At 42.9% G+C, this 17,681-nt stretch overlaps 1 protein-coding gene across 1 annotated transcript in view; it reads right to left on the reverse strand.

Annotated features, from left to right (window-relative positions):
• The window catches only part of LOC135911343 (uncharacterized), a 609,973-nt gene that overhangs the window by 335,412 nt on the left and 256,880 nt on the right, over nt 1–17,681 (reverse strand). The gene's annotated exons all lie outside the window — the stretch shown is intronic.

The raw sequence follows: 17,681 nt of genomic DNA on the forward strand, positions 1-17,681 counted from the left end.
GAACTATAAAAAGGCGCACTTAGCTTGTTCTACACATTTATTTCTGAAGGAGGCCTGTACAAGTTGTTTGATCCTACCAGAAAGTACAACCGCCCTAAGTCACGCATGCAAAAGCAACGTTGTTGAGGAAAAGTTGAATATCGGGAACGACAGCATATAGCAAATTCTGTTGCCAACGACGTATTATTTTCAGTCAGTTACCAATCTGTGCAATATGTACGGTATAAGAGAAAGCTTTCTACTGAAATCGAGGTTACAGTGATAGTCAAAGTTTTAAAGTAATAATTTTCGCTTTGAGTGACAGCAAGGTCTATTACGATGCGGCAACCATGAGCGAACAGCAATAATTTTCCACTGTAGCGTACGGGGAATAGGACTGTTACGTAGTAATTCCGTTATATGTAGTGCAATCTGGTCATAAACCTTTGTTTTTCTTAACAAAATGTGGGCTTTATTCTCCTATCCATGCTCTGCACAATATTGTAGGGATCAGAACTGTCAATGACAGCGCATGATACATTGAGGGTTAGCCATAATTTAAAATATGAAAGCGGTGTTCAATATCAAAGTATACATTAAGTTAAAATAACCTGGTAATATATGGCCATACAGGATTGAATCAAATATAATTTGTTAAAGGATAAGACGCGGAGTTTCGTATTCAATACTATTGAAACAATATATAGCCATGAAAGGGGAAAATCGTCACACTCCTGACTGTAGTACGGAGATGCAAAGGAACCCTCCTGCTCCAGGTTTCTCAGAGAGAAAGCTTTACGGTGGAGGGAAAATTTTCCTCTACTGCGAAACATTCTTTTTCTGAGAAACCCCTATGTGTTTCCTTTGGAGCTGCGTCCTACATGAACGTGTATGACAATTTTCCCGTTCATGAGCCTTCCTCCTCCTTCCGGAATAACGCAGAACGGAATTGCAATATAGCCTCTTGCCTGATGACTTAAATTACACCTAAAGCTTTGAAAAACGGAAGCATAATTTTAATCAATAAGCAAGTAAACGGCAAAACAATAAAAATAAAAATGTCCATAAGCTTTGTCGCGGCGGTGAGTATATTTCACTATTTTACAACCTGCCGAAAAATGTTACACTATCCTCTCAGATGACGTAATTCTCATAAGCAATGCTGCGGGCTCGCATTACAAAAAATAATTAAAAAACAATAACACAGATAGTGCAAAGATAGGGTTCAGGATTGATATTACCCATGTATCGCCGAAAAACAACTGCCCCCCAATGCAAATAGGAACATATTGTTGGCAGCCCTCTCTGGTCAAGGTGAATAAATTTGTAAAACTACAAACTGTTTTTACATGGTTATCGCCAAATTACTATAAAAGCTATTACTTGACCATTGGCTTAAAAATGCTATCCACCGATGAATCTCTACTCCAGCCTATCAATAATGCAACTATCGGCTTGGAACTAAGATTCCCATGCTTCAAACAGCATTTTAAGGCATGAGACTCCGTATGGCACTTGTGATGCATTGCATTTTGCAGGGATATGTCCAACAAAAGCTTGGCAAAACAATACTTCACGGTTGGTTGTTAACTTATTCCATTTGCGAAAGTGTACAGTTAAAAGGCCCTCATTATAATGAATATTGTGGAACAGGAATTAGGACACGGACAATATAAAAGACCACGGGCAGACGTTCACTTCCAACTGATATTATTATTATTATTATTAATTTTATTATTATTATTATTATTATTATTATTATTATTATTATTATTATTATTATTATTATTATTATTATTATTATTATTATTATTATTATTATTATTATTATTATTATTATTATTATTATTATTAGAATGCCATACAAGTCCACAGAAGGCTTCGGCAGACCTGGCAAAATCATGTGTACAATTTGAGTATTTGTAATAAAGAATATTGTTGTTGTTGTTGTTGTTGTTGTTATTATTATTATTATTATTATTATTATTATTATTATTATTATTATTATTATTATTATTATTATTATATGGAAAAAGGGATAGAGCAAATTGACAGCTGCCACCGATAGGGGCACAACGCCTGGAGGGAGAGAAAAAAGTAGTAGAAGAGGTAAGGCTAGGAAACAAAGAAATGCGAAAGAAAATAATAAATCAACGAGCAAATCACAGACACATGCACAGAAAAAAGCAGCATTACATACTTACCTTACTTGGGAAAACAGCACGAAAAAAACAAAGGACCAATAACTGCGCCAGAAAGATGCAGAGCTGACTAAATATACAAATTTTTATACGAAGCACGAGAATAAGCAGACCGGTATAATTTCCACGGGTGACTTACACTGGCTCCGGCCAGTGTAAGCTTCGCCTGGCTACGCTGTGCCGAAGAAAGAAATAAATGAATGAAAAGGCGAAAAAAGCTAATAAAAAAGTGAGAGAAATTCACAGAGTAACGAGATGCTGCGCACTACAACTTTAAAAGTCAGTCGCACGATTGACAAACCCTTAAGAAATTGACCAGAGCGCTTAAAGCTTTGTGTGCCGAAGCCCGCCTGGACCAGTGTCCTAGAAATTTTTCATCTGTGAGAGGCTGATTGTCCACTTTTTCGAGCGCAGTCGCGAGCACTTTTCTTGACACACTGCAACGGGGACAATCATGGAGGAGGTGCTTGATCGTCTCCTCGAACTCACAGTTGTCGCAAGAGGTGCTGTCGGCCATTCCAGTGCGGAAGGAATAGGCTTTCGGGAATACGACGCCGAGCCACAGGTGTCAAAAGAGTGTTGCTTCCACTCGGGGTAACCTTGGTGGAAGACAGGGCTGCACATGTGGATTAGATGTGTGGAGACGTGCGTTGGCGAATTCGCTGGTGTTCCACAGAGTCTACGTAAGCTCGCGTGCGTGAGAGCGAACCGTCATGGCTGCATATCTCCTCAACAGTGGTATTGGTATAACATGGGCATCGTCGGGCCTCATCGGGCAGCGACGTTCGCACTGTGATTTTTCCGAAATTACGCAGTGACCCTGTATCCACTGGTCGATGATCTTGGGCCTCTTGTCGATTGTATGACCGTGAAATAGTCGGGTGTTCGCAAGTAACTGCACGTTATGTTCAGTGGTTGAAAGGGGACGGCGGACACTGGAGAAGTGCCTTCGAGTCACAAAAGATTGGCCACGACTGTGACGATTTGTGTCCAATGAGCACTAAAACAGCACGGATAGCTGCGAGTTCCGCACTCCATCGAGGATGTAATGCGAGACGCCTTGAATTGTGTTACGACAGATTTCCCTAGAATTACAACTACTCCAGCTGAACTTTTGGAGGCGACAGAACCATCAACTTAAACGTGCATGCATTCTCTGAACTTCTCGTGAAGGAATGAAAGCACGTTTTGTTTGACGGAACTGACATCTCCATTTACTTTCATGCATTTTAGAAGTTTTATTAAGCGAAGATAAGAAGAAACCGTGAGAGCAGTGTCATAATCTTCTTATTTACATTATTAATGTCTTCATCCATAATTACATGGTGCATTGTGGAAATACTATGATTTCATTGATTCCCGAAGGAGGCAGACGACGCGCATGGGAGAGTGACTTGAGTAGGAAACTTGCCCATTGGGAAAATGTGACCGATACTATATGCTGGTTTGTGCAAAACACTTCGCTCCGGAGTTCTTTCTTGTCGGTGAGTATAACATTACTTATATATATATATATATATATATATATATATATATATATGTGTGTGTGTGTAGAGAGAGAGAGAGAGACGAGGGCTAAGCGGAGTGTATTTGCCGCTTTTTTTGTAGCCAAATTAAGGCTGTAAATGGGCAGTCAACATATGCATTCCCAGTGGTAGACCTTTTTTTGCAGCAGCCCGGCCTTATCTGCAGGTTGCTCGGCGGCAAGGCGCTGCTGTCAGCTGTTGAAAATGGCTGTTGTTATTGACACGTCGCTGCCTTACGAGCAACGAGGTGTGATTCGCTTTCTATGGGACAAGGGACGAACGCCCATCGAAATCCATAGGATAATATAGCCCACGTATGGGGAAATGTATCTCGCTTTCAGAAGTGTGAGGCGGTGATGTTGTGCGCTGGCAAATGTTCTGAAGATTTGCATTACACAGGGCGTTTGGGAAGGCCGCGTGCGTCGTGGACTTTTGGCAGGGCTATCTCAAATTTAGTGCTGCGACGGGAGTATTGTATGAACCGGCACGGAGACTATGTGAAAAAATAACGTGAGGCACTTATAACAGTAGGCATATTTGATGTCCATGTTTGTTGGCTTCTTATGATATGATTATTGAAAACCAGGTCCCTCGGTTAACCCCATTTCTTCTCGCTTATTACGCAACGAAGGTCTCGATTCTGGTAACATTGATGCCTTCAGGTGCCATGCGTGGGTTCATTGAACAGTCCCCTTCAACCGAATAGGTCACACACTCGTGAAGCCTGTGGCAGAGAGGATGTTCCACATTCGCCACCAAGGTTTATGAGTGGTGGCGCTGGGTAATGTTCCCAGGGTTCTATTAAAAAACATAACTACCCAAGAAAAGAGATGGTGAAAGAGCGCCGCGGTAGGTCAATTGGTAGAGCATCGCACGCAAAATGCGAAGATTTTGGGATCGTTCCCCACCTGCGGCAAGTTGTTTTTTCATTCACCTTCATTTCCATTTATTTATCATTTCCTTAAATCATTTAGTAAGTACAAGTAATTTCCCCTGTTTCCTTGGTGTCAATGTTTGTTCGCTTCTTACGATATGATTAATAAAAATCAGGCCCCTCGGTCAACCCTTTTTTTTTCTCGTTTAGCACGCATACATGCATATGCCTTATTTTGGCCAATAAAACATAGGGGGAAAGAGTGTCTGGTTTGCCCTCGCATTTTTGAATATCTTGCTGGTGTTTCCAATCGTGGAGCGTCCTTTGTTTAGGTAGGCGCCCTATGAAATTATAGGGATGCACGCTTAAGCTTTATATTCTTTTGCCACTTTCGCTTTCTGACCAGGCATTAGTGTTACTAATGCTTTAAGCAGCACATATTCTTGGCAATGTGCTTTTTTCGCAAGCACGTAGCGGGAACGATAACCAGATCGTACGGTCTGAAGCTGTTCCTGACGCATGATACACCGCGAGGTGACATACCATTTTGCTAGCATGCTTTAGTTTGGCGGAGTAAGCAGACGAGGCTGCTTCCTCATTAAACGCGGTGGGTTGTCAGTTCATTTGCTCGCCATAACTTTAGAAGCGACTGCAAACCGCGTCCGTTCCAGCCTTGCCTTCGTCCTGTGTGCAAACGCCGTTAGTTTGCTTTCAGACACCATCCGAACAGCTAAATTTCGTTACAACTGGTTCACCTCGTTCCCAAGTTATGCATTCACATTAATAAAAGTGACCTGCTCTAAAAAACAAAAACCTCGCAAAATTCTGGAAAGCTGTTGAAAGAAACTGAGCTTGGTGCGATTGGCTGGTATTCCCTTCTCACGTTTCACTGGGGTTTAACTCCTGCGGGCGGCCGGTGCCTACTGTGTTCCCAAGCACGAAGCCTACGTCAAATAATGCCTGCTGCAAGTACGAACAAGCGCCAGTCATCGAACGCGAATGAACTTATCAAATGGGTCAGCTAACTTTAAAGAGAAATGTTCACCCTGACTCACCAAGGGAACTCTCATTTGCTTTTTATTCCAAGACACACTCACGAGGCAAATGTTACAGTCTTTAGCCTCGCTATTTCAGCGCATAATATATGCGTACTTAGCCTCTGAAAGCGCGATGAACGTTGCTTCCAATCTATTCTGGGAACACACTTTGGAGTACTGCAACACGAGTCGTTGTGCGGAATCGCCCATCAAGGGTCACAAATAGCCAAGCTTATTTCACCTGTACTAGAGCAGCGACGTCGCCAACAAGTGCGTGCACCTTTCAGAGAGGCCAGTTAGGCACAAAGGTATCCCTATTTTTAACTTTCGGCTAGCTTGAGCTCCACTTAGATTCAGAAAAGTTCTCACGCGACTTGCTTGGCTGGCTTTGCACGCACAGCGCAACTATTTCCACGGTTTCGTCGCTGGAATTGAAACCGCTCAAAAAAACAGACGATTGGCAGTGAGGAACCTTTCGGCTGTGGCGAAATATCTCGATTCGACGCCACCGACCAGAAACGCGGGAACTGCGCCAAGCGGAAAAGCCGCCGCGACCCTGGAAGTCGCAGCCATATATTTTTTTATGTTGACAGTATTCCCAGCACAACTTCATATGTCGATAGAAGTGGTTTCTCCGTGCTCGTCTCTCTTTCTCTCTATCTCCCCCTTCCACTCTCTTTCTCTTTTAATCCCCTTACCCCTCCCCCTGCGCAGGGTAGCCAACCGGAACTACATCTGGTTAATCTCCCTGCCTCTCTATGCATCTTTTTTTTTCTCTCTCTCTGTCTTGTCACCCGCCCTGGTTGCTCAGTGGCTATGGTGTTGGGCTGCTGAGCACGAGGTCGCGGGATCGAATCCCGGCCACGGCGGCCGCATTTCGATAGGGGCGAAATGATAAAACGCCCGTGTACTTAGATTTAGGTGCACGTTGTTGGTCGAAATTTCCGAAGTCCTCCACTACGGCGTGCCTCATTATCAGATAGTGGTGTTGGCACGTAGAAACCCGCAGTTTAATTTTTTTTTTCTCCCTTGTCGATAGATAATCGTGTACGGGCAAGATTTCATAACGCTACTCCACTGCAGTCATTCAAGCGAAGCACGAAGACATATGATTGGCATTTCATTCTTATTCCCTACGTTATCGAGGGCTGGCTGAAAGCTGTTCACAAAATAGGGCATGCTCTACCATCCTTACAGCTGCTGGCAACCTCTAAGAGAGTAGCGCAACGTCGTAACCACTCAGCGACAGCGCCTCACCCGTGAGACCTTTCGCGGCCACGTCGCTTACAGCTGTGGTGAAAATTTTGGCCATCCTCATCAGAACGACAGCTGCGCTTGCATGTCTTGCTATTTCGGCATACAACTGTGCAAGCAAATGAGCCCTTGTTAGCGCTCAGATGACTCGGCGCTCAGCTGAATTGGCATTTGAGCGCTTCTAATTCCACTCGGAAACTGTAGGCTCGTGCATCTCTCTAGCTGTGATTATACAGAAAACTCCACATGACGTAGAGCATTAACGCCACAGAAAGATTACATCTACCGCAGCATCCGAAGTACAGTCCGTGTCCAGTGAACAATGTGGAGGAACCACATATATGTGGAGGCACCACATATACGAATTGCGCTTTACTAAGGAGGAGACTCAAACATCAATTTTTTTACGCCAGACACCGAAATCTTGTGAATTGCGAATGGTTCTCGAGTCATATCACTGAACTGATGTTATTACGGAACCTACACGCATCGGCCATCTCATTGATAGTTTGATAGATGCATTTACAACAAATTCTTCTGAACACTGTACAGATTCAGGTGTTATTGCCACAAGTTTAGGTGACCATTTACCGATTTGTATGTTCTGCCGTTTTTATCGCTGTTTTAAGGACACAAATCACGATGAGACATTTCTCGTACAGGAAATCAACAGCAAAACATTAGGGGAATTTCGGTCGAAAATTGAAAAAATAAACTGGAGCTCCCTGCTTGAAGTAACTGATGCAAACAACGCTTATAAAACGTTCACAAGCATTCTGAAGGAAGCATATACTTGCCGTTTTCCGTTTAAACAAGCAAGAATGTCCACTAAAATATGCAAGCAATGGGTTACGAATGAGTGTCTCAAAATTATTCGCGAGAAAAATTCATTGTATGTTGAATTCGTGAAAGCAAAGGCCACTAATGATATCGCCGCATTCAAGAAATGCCGCAATGGTGTAACTAAACTTTTGAAGAGCACGAAACCTGCATACTTTGAACATCGGTTTAATCAAGCAAACGGTCGAAGCGAAACAAACTGCCGTGAACTTAACAAGCTTTCAAGACAAAACTGCGAAGATGAGTTGGAAGTTACTGTGGGTGGCAAGTTGTTAAGGGCGAGGAGCTATAGCAAACAGCTTTAATGAATACTTTACTTCTCTAGTCTCAAGCATTTACAACAAAACCGCAATTGAGTTATTGGGTGTACTACCCAATAAACATTCAGCCTTTCTTGAGCCAACGTCTCTGGAAGAGGTTTTCTTCGCTTTCATGTCCCTAAAAAACAGCTCATCACGTGACAATAATGGGCTGAAAATAACACCCATTAATTTGTGCTCGATCTTCTATTACCTGTCCTCACTCATACATCCAATATTGCGTTATCTACTGGAGTCTTTCTCGCAGCAATGCAACATGGCAAAGTTACTGTACTGTTTAAATCCGGGAACAAAAACGAACTTTCAAATTACAGACAAGTTTCAGTATTACCTGCTTTTCAAAAGCACTAGTAAAAATATCTATAGTAGGGTTACATCATTTTGCGAGAAACATTCTATCATATCCCAGCAACACTTTGGTTTTCTAAAAGGAATGTCGACAGAGCTTGCTTTACTATCAAAAAAGGAATTCATTCTTAATGGTTCTCAAGATAAAAAGGTAACAATAGGAGTTTTTATCGACTATTCCAAAGTGTTCGAACGTATTAATCACTTATTTTATTTGATAAATGACGACATTATGGGTTTCGCGGCACTCCATTAGCACTTACACAGTCATATTTAGGACATAGAAAGTAGCGCATCTCAATTAAATTCAGCCAGTCAACTGTTCAAAAAATATTGCGAGGAATTCCACAAGGCAGCGTTCTTGGGCCAACATTGTTCACCATCTACATAAATTACATCATTCGTATAAGCGAAAAAAAAATACACAATTAGTATTTTATGCCGACGACAGCAGTTTGTTTTTCCAGACGCCTAGTCTGGCTGCCCTTGTAAACCTGGCAAATGACACCCTGACTAGCTTACTTAAATGAAGTAAAATTAAATCCACGGAAATAAATACTACGAAAACAAAAGCTATTCTGCTTGCAGAAAAAAAAATAGACAGGAACATACTGGTAAATCTTGGTGCAGATAGGGTAGAGCTTGTAAAACAGTAAAGAGTTTAGGAGTAGTTTTTAATGAGCATTTATTGTGGGATCATCACGTCGCCCAAGTTTCAACGCCATTGGCCAGGGTCTGTGGCATAATATGCAAATGCAGGCATGTTTTAACCCCTAAAATTTAACTTTTATTCTGCAGCAACATTCTTTCTCCTCATATAAATTTCTGCAACCTCGTATGGGGAACCACTTCCCAAACAAATCATCATAAACTGCTTGTCCTGCACAAGAAAGCCGTTCGCAATATTACGAATGCGTCTTACGATGCTAATACAACTGCAATATTTCGCTCCCTTAACGTGATTCCCGTACAACACTCGTACGAAACAAACCTTAATTGTTTTAAAGTGCAAAAACACTTCTATTCAAGAACACAGTTTTCTTAGATTTATTCAAATTAACTTTCCCCACACATCTACTGTACAATATGAGGCAAAAGTATGCTTGGCTGTTGCCATTTTCAAGAACAAATTACGGATTCGCTAGATTAGAATATCGCATAGCGAAATTACTAAATGCCTTACATAATGTTGATATACGCCTAAATGACATTTCTAAGCGAACGTTGACAGCACAACTGTCACAATACAGCGCATTTTTATGGAACCGCTGCCATAAATGGTTGCGCAATTTGATTGAAATGCTTTATATGAGGGTATTGTGCTTATATATCTTGATGAATATCCTTCGTACCAAAGCATGGTACTGTACTAAATTATACCCTTGTTTGAGTGTCTGTATGACTTACAATGGCAAGTGTCAGAAATCGGAATGTTGTAAAATGTTTCAAGAAAATGCTATATATGTACGTATGTTTTTTTTCTGCATTGGTTAATATGTGCGCACTTCTTTCCTTTTTTATCTCTCTCATTGACAAACTATAGCAGAACGTGTTTTGGTATGCGTATGTGTATATGTATATTATCGGTACTCTGTATGTATGTATGCATGTATGAATCTCTGCCTGTTGCCAAGAAAAGGGGCAAGGAGTTAGCCAAGCTGCTATGTTGCAACTTTTTGTTCTTGCCCTAGCGTTCTTTTTCTGTTGTAAAAGAAGAATGCTGAAATAAAATGAAATACTACTGGCAAGCAGAGTTTATTAGGAGTGGAATGTGAAATAGAAGTAAGCCATTATTTGCTTAACCCTGGCTCGGCAACATGGTCTTCTAACTGGCAAGTACTAGTATAGGCAATTATCGCAATGTTGCACAACATTACGGGATGGACGCACAAACAATTCAAAAAATCATTTTTTTGCGGAATCCCCACCTGTAAACTTTTTACGCCGACGACTGTCCAATTATTTTGCAAACTTCAGCATGTACGCGTTGCACTAAGGAAGTCAGAAGCACGTTGTAAAAATAACATTCACCGGCCATCCCTAGGGGAGACAGGTAGCCTTTCTGAAACTAATAATAGCTTCTGTTGATGATGGTGGCTAAATTTAATTTGTTTTTCATGTGCAACCTATTTTAATTGGAAAGCCAATAAGTAGTCGCCCAGCCGGTATGAGCTACTTACGTTTTAGCATATTGCACTCAAGCATTCTGCACCGTCCATGGTTTATGTCGTAGAGTATTTGAGGTGAATAATATCTGTGAAAAAAGTCTGTGACGATACTGTTCCAATCGCTTAATCGTTTCTTTCACCAGTATTCCGAACATCTCCTTGTTTCTATTTAGTACTAGTGAGTTAAAGCTAACGTAAGCTTTCAGCTGCACGTTTCTGGAAACTGAACGTTTTCTTCAGTTTTGGCCAATATTATGGCATTAGTTTACGATGTGGATAGTTTCTTATTCAAATGAAAGTAACACCTTTAGTCGCCTATGATCGAGACGTTTAGTCATTATAGAAACATCGGAAAAATATTGTGGAAAAATGAAAAATGTATGAATAAAGACAAAGTTAGTGCGACGTCAGTTCAAGGGAGTAATGAAGTGCGCAAATAGTTCCAGCCTCCCTGTAATAAAAGAACACAAAGGGCAAAGACATGTTGCACAAAACACTATGCGGAATCTTGACACATACGTATACTTGTTTGCAAACATGCATGCGATACCACGATGGGGTTCAAGAATAACAGGCGTACAGACGGGACAAATACAGAGATGAAATAATACACGAACTGAGACAAACCAGCCAACAGCGAGCTTCAACACATCAGACGCGCAAAGTACAAGAAACATAGTACACAATGCGTAAAGATAAATACAGATGAAGGAAGGCTGGCACGCTGAGGTGGCCCTATCTAATGCGGCATGTACTAACTCCACTTTTGTTTGTCTATTTTTTCAAAGAAATGTTCAAATGTTTTCAGTGTTGTTTTTCCTATGCTATTTCTAAAACGTTCAATGGCTGTGAGATTGGCGAGCATAAATCGCGGAGCACAAATTTCCCGAAGCTTTGAATTGCCTCTTTTTTCTTTATTGCAGCATACACATGTATCATAATGTTGCGAATATATATCGCTATTTTGTTCTCAAGCAGTAAGCTTGGTTTTCAAAAGCCAGGACTTTGCTTTCTGTGTTAATGCGAAAACATTATTTAGAAACGCCCTGCTTGCCGTATTGCTGAAACGTCATGAACCTTTTTTTTTTCTTTCAATTCTTCACAGCCAATGTGCCATCTATAATTCTCGAATATTCTTTTTGATGACTCCGGGGTAGTATCTCGTACTTCCAATTACACTGTACTTGTTAGCAAGCTTTCTTTACTTCTTCCTGCATTGCGTATAATGCGTTTAGGGCTCAACTCTTCTAGCTGCTGATCTGTTATCATTCACGTCACTGACGCTTTCCTAAATGCTATTTGTCTTCCTTCCTTCCATATATTTAAAAAAATATACCCAACCTATGTGAACCTGAATTCCTGGTTTGATCTTGAGCACTCAAAACAGTGGGCCGACCAACCTTTCGTTAACTCCCAAGTGAGACAAGATCTCTGGATTTAGGCACAGAACAACTGCGTTTGTGAATGTCAGCGCTATCCTAATGTGTCCTTTCTAACTTACTTGTCGCACCTCATATTTATTGCTGTCCCGAAGTGCTCTATTTTACATTACAACCTCGTTCCCCTTCCGTTTTATCCACAGATTTTCGTGCTCCGTGTTGCAGCAGGTATTCGGTAATGTATAAATGAATTATTTATCTTGCTCAATTATGAGTGTTGCGTCGTATTGAGCTGATATCATTTTATTACTTATGTGTTTATGAAAGACCATAATTCCCAATTTCCAAATGCTAAAGCGAAGGCCTGCACACGTCGCTTCATTGCCACAGTCATTCGCAAGTATTTCTAACTCTTCTGCACTGTTCGTCAGTATAACAAGCATTAGTAGCGTCCGGTTACGAGCATATGATAACTACAATTCTTTGCGACTTTCCACTCGTCTTTTTGTGCCCTCAAGATAAAGCGTGAGCAATAATGGAAACAGAGGCCATTCTTGCTCCCGTAACGTGTGAGCTTCCCCAAGTTCCGTGCATCTTCCGGTTTCTCAAGCAAAGCCGTCCTCAATTCTTTTGATATATTGTCTTGAGTAGCTCAATGAAATCAGTGCCTATGCCCTCCTACTTGAGAATATCCCGCTGCAACTAAGCGTCTACGTAGTCATAGGCTGCCATAATATCGAAAACACTATTTATAATTGCAAAATTACAGCTAGTGAAACATATGTGAACTCCGTGCAAATATATGGTCTTCTAAGCAATGATTTGACCTCAACACCTGTTGTAGTTTCTCCGCATTGAGTTCTTTTTCTTCACCTACTACCGTAGTGTATTCTGCAGGAACAGAAATAAAGTTGAACGTATTGTTCTAATTTTTCTTGATCTGAATTGGACATTGCTGAGTTGCAGGAACCCTGACATGACATGTTCAACTTGTCTTTGCTTTTTCTGTGTTAAATGAAGCTACACTGCTTCTAAAGTATTGAAAAATACTGGTAAGGATCACAGAGTGCACAAATGATTAACTACTATAATACAATAAAGCCGCAGTATAACGAACTATTGGATATAACCAACGAAATTTAAAGTGTTTCTTCCCGATATCAGGATGTAACAGACATATTTCTATAACGAATATTGGATATAACAAAGGTGAATCGTGTCAGATGCGACGGCACTGTAATGAGGTTAAATTGTGCTGCTTTCTTTTGCTGGACTGCCCTTCTGCTAAAGGTTTTGCTACATGTGGCTGCAAATTATAATTTAGTTATTTTTGCTTCACCTACTATAATTCAATCTTTTTGGCTTGCACTGAAATTTCAGTTGGGCCACCCCTAAATTGCAAACAGTCCCACCTCCAAATTTCAAGTTGGCCCAGCGCCAACTTTTTAAGTTCTCCCCCGCCCAAACTTAAAGTTGGCGCGCCACCATATTCAAGCTGGCTCAGTCATAAATTTCAGTTGGTCGACCTGCAAATTAGAGTTGGCCTACGCTCGTATTTACTTGACCCATCCCGAAAATTGAAGTTCGCCAACCGCCAAACTTAAGTTGTCCAACATGCAAAGTTCAAGTTGGTCCTTCACCAAATTTCAAGTTGGCTGACCCCCGAAGTTCAATTCTGCCCACCCACTCTTAACTTCCCCTTGCATTTCTATGGAGCCTGATGTATCATGTGTGTTCTCCCTGATTATTTTCATATGTTTTGTTTCAATTCGTCCTTATCACTTATAAAGGTATCAATCATCTACATTTTCACTATAAAAACGATTAAATCTCTTAACATTGCAAATTAAGAATTTTTGTGCTGATACAAGGCATTGCAGTTCTTGCGTGACGGACAAATTTTCTTGTGGTCCTCGCCAAAGAATGCTTACGCAAAAAAAGTCCACACTGCTGCTCAAGTAAGAAAAGTGCGCCAAAATGGTGCCCAACGAAGGAGCGCGGGATATCCGCGGCAACATATCGCGTAGTGTGAAAGCTTAGGAATAAATACTTCGGATACACTGTGTGTTTTACTTAGAAGCCTCCTAGCTACCTCGCAAACGGGCGTTGATGGCGACCCATCGAATTTCGCTTGACCTATCCCGTGCACCCATCTATCTTTGCTCCACCTCATGCATGCCGGACGGCAGCGTAAAAATTTTTCTTCCTTCAATGAGACTATTACGGCAACCGCAGGCGCAGCAACTCATGACGGAGGTTCCTTCGGCGTGACGAATGGCTGGAAGAAGAGCTTCGGCAACGCTTTACAAGCTAATCCTTGGCCTGAACCCGCTGCACCTGTGGCGTAAAGTGAATTAGTAATAAAGCAGTATGGGTACGCACAACACCCCATGCCTCGAATGGGGCACGAGGTGTAGTTCTTAGGGCGAATATCACGCTTCGCAATTGCATGTCTTGCTTCAGGGTGTGCCTTGTGCTAGGCGTACGTATACATACACAGGCAGTGGGGACGCCAACAGAATTTCAAGTTGCATGCGTTATTTAAACACATAAAGTGTGTGTACAACTACAAAAATGCCAAAAAATGGCCGGAATGGTCAAAATCGGTGATACCCCCTGTTTGTGGGGTGCCTGTCTTCCTCTTAGACCGCGCTGCGGTACGTACATAGCGGCCGACTGCGTCCTTGTTTTTTAACTGGTGCGTGTACACAAACAGCGTCAGTATTGTCGCGTAGTAGTGACAGTGACAGCAAAGAACACAGTAGCATTACTGTGAACGACGAAACTAACTTTTATTGGCCGAACCTGTGCCCACGAAAACAGGCTACACTTAAAGCACGAAGATAGCGGCAAACAATGTCGGCGATCGCCGAAATCTGTTCAGCGGGTCAAGTGCGTCAGCTTTTATGCACGAGCCATCGAAGGTTCGAGACTAATCGCTGGTTCCCGCTTGTCTTCCAGAATGTTCTACACCATTCACGTCGCGCATATATGCAATCAGATTACACAATGTTTGGCGACGACAGACTGCGGGTAAAACTATCGATAACATTCGAGAAACCCGCCGTGGTTGCTCAGTGGCTATGGTGTTGGGCTGCTGAGCACGAGGTTGCGGGATCGAATCCCGGCCATGGCGGCCGCATTTCGATGGGGGCGAAAACACCCGTGTACCTAGATTTTGGTGCACGTTAAAGAACCCCAGGTGGTCGAAATTTCCGGAGTCCTCCACTACGGCGTGCCTCATAATCAGAAAGTGGTTTTGGCACGTGGCCCATAATAAAATTTTTTTTTGTTAACATTTGAGAAACTTCCTATACATGCGGGAGCGTCCCGCTCTCACCGATAACATTTGTATGACTGTGAAAAGCGGTCACCCGAAAAAGATAAACAAGTACACGTGTCAGTGTGAACTCCAGCTGTCTGGGCGACAGCGAAGGCGCCCCTGCAATGTTTCAGTTACAAAGTAAGGCACGCCACTCGACTCCAGAAAATGCCGCAAAGGAAAATCAGCCTGAGTACATACCGTACTACATCCCGATTCGCTAAACGAACATAAAAGCCTTCTGTAAGTAAATATTACTTGCTGCCGACAAGAATGACAAAACAACAATTAGCACCGATTGCAACTAGCACATTGAGCGACCTCCACTGTGGCTGTTTCCCACGACATCCAGGCAGTATAGGTGAGCTTGGCTCCGACAGATAACTATGCCGACACCACGAACATTTGCTGAGCGTTTTTAAAGTTGCAAGTGTGCACGGTGTGAAGCTGCGAAATGACGACGTTCTAGCGACGGACGTACAGAGACCATAGAAAAAAAATGAACACTTCGCTTTTCACTCAACCAGGTCGTGCGAGCTCAGAGATCATTTGCTTCCCTAGCTAAACATACATTTGTGGCTTCGTCGAGATTATTCGTATGAGTCAGCAATGACGAAAAGAGAGAGGTCAACTGTATATGTCATTATGTCACTAAGAGCAGGCCCAATCCAGGCGTAACGGCGCTGTCGATTGCGATTTACCGACGGAAATCGTAAAACCCGCATTGCCCTGCTGGGATGGTCATGGGAGGTGCAACCGTAAACGAGACACGACATTGGCATCGCGCCAAATTTCGATCGCAATAATGTTCGAAAGGCGTTCCATGCGCCCTTCAGCGAAAATGGCAAGGCTGACTAGGGAGTGAAAGAACTATATTGGAGTTCCAGCGAGGACGCGAACTCGTCGTGCACCTGGCCAGTCCCACGTCGCGACTGGCAGGTCCAGCCCACCGGCCCGGCCACGGGCACGCCGGACAGACAGGACTTGCTTGTATGGAGTGGGGCTACGCAAACGCCAGTCCCACTCCTCCTTGCTGAACTCGGGGTATCTCGACCCGCACTCCCGGAGAATGTGTGCTATAGTGTAGGTCTGCCCGCTGGACGGGCAGGTATCGTCGCGATATACGTCGGGGTAAACTATGCAGTACGGTAAGACGCGGATATTTGCCGGTCTGTAAGAGTCTAAGAGAAACGGCTGGTGCCCTATTCCACTGGCAAGTGCAGCACAAGCCACGGCCATGCACCACTCACTCGGAGGAGAGAGTCGAGTCCGGCCGTGCACCCACAGTGCGCCTGCCATATTGCTTCGGCCCTCAGCCGCTAGGGCGCCACGCATGCGCAGTTTGACGTCGCAAAAGACGGACTCTGCTTCCTGCGGGAGCATATACTGTAACACTATTCGCGCTGAAGGCCACCTAGTGGAGCCGATGCGAATCCGCGCATGGGCGCGTGTCTGAATATATATTCAGACAAGATTATTTGCCCATACATGACGCGGGTTCGATTCCGCTCTGAACCAGAGAAATGTTTAATAATTTTGTTTTGTCATTGAAGAGGAGCCCATACGCACTGATCCCCGGTTTGCATCAAAGAACAAGGCTCATACCCTGTACCCACACATACACGTTAAACGCTAACCACTCGATAGGGATAATGGTGGTGGCATTTTTACTACTCTCGATAACAACAGGAAACTGTAACAAGTCAGCACCGCGGTGCAGTTGTTGCAGCTTCTGGCTTAAAATTGTACCGTTGCTGGTTTCTATATTACACACTGAGTAAATTTTGGATGTCAGATATTGCCGTATCTCAAACAAAGCGCGACGACTGAATTAACTTAACAACGTTACTGATTCTCTTCTATTTGTCATCCCAGGATATCCATAGGCTTTCCTAGAGTTTCAGCGCAAGGCTCCATCTTCTGAAAACCAACACCTTGGTCCGTCCTTAGCACACGGGAACATCGAATTAAGGAGGCCCACTAGATTTGTTTTGTTTGTTTGTTTGTTTATTTGTTTGTTTGTTTTAGTCTTTTACTCGCACAGTCGATGACGTAAGAGTTGACGTGTATTTGGTTCTGCTAGAGGCTGCAGCGTTGGCATTGCGCTCTATGCATCAACACGTTCATTCAAGTGCTGCAACGACATTGCAGAATGATGCTCGTTTCAGACGTTTCGCGCGACCGTGCAAGATAGAAAGTGGGTATCTCGCACGGATTGAATGTCCGGCATATTTCGCTGTATACTACAATAAGAAAAAAACTATATGGAAATATTTCTGGCTTTGCTGACGTCGCCGCATGCGCGTGTTTCCGAACGAGACAATACAGCGATGCATCATTTCCGTTCCACCCGAACTTTGTTCGCATTCGCACACCCTCGATGACGTTCGAAAAAAAAACAACAAGACGGCGCTGAACTAGTTCTCGGGTAGC

Source organism: Dermacentor albipictus, chromosome 8 (genome assembly GCF_038994185.2).
Source record: "Dermacentor albipictus isolate Rhodes 1998 colony chromosome 8, USDA_Dalb.pri_finalv2, whole genome shotgun sequence".
NCBI classification, from domain to species: Eukaryota; Metazoa; Arthropoda; class Arachnida; order Ixodida; family Ixodidae; genus Dermacentor; species Dermacentor albipictus.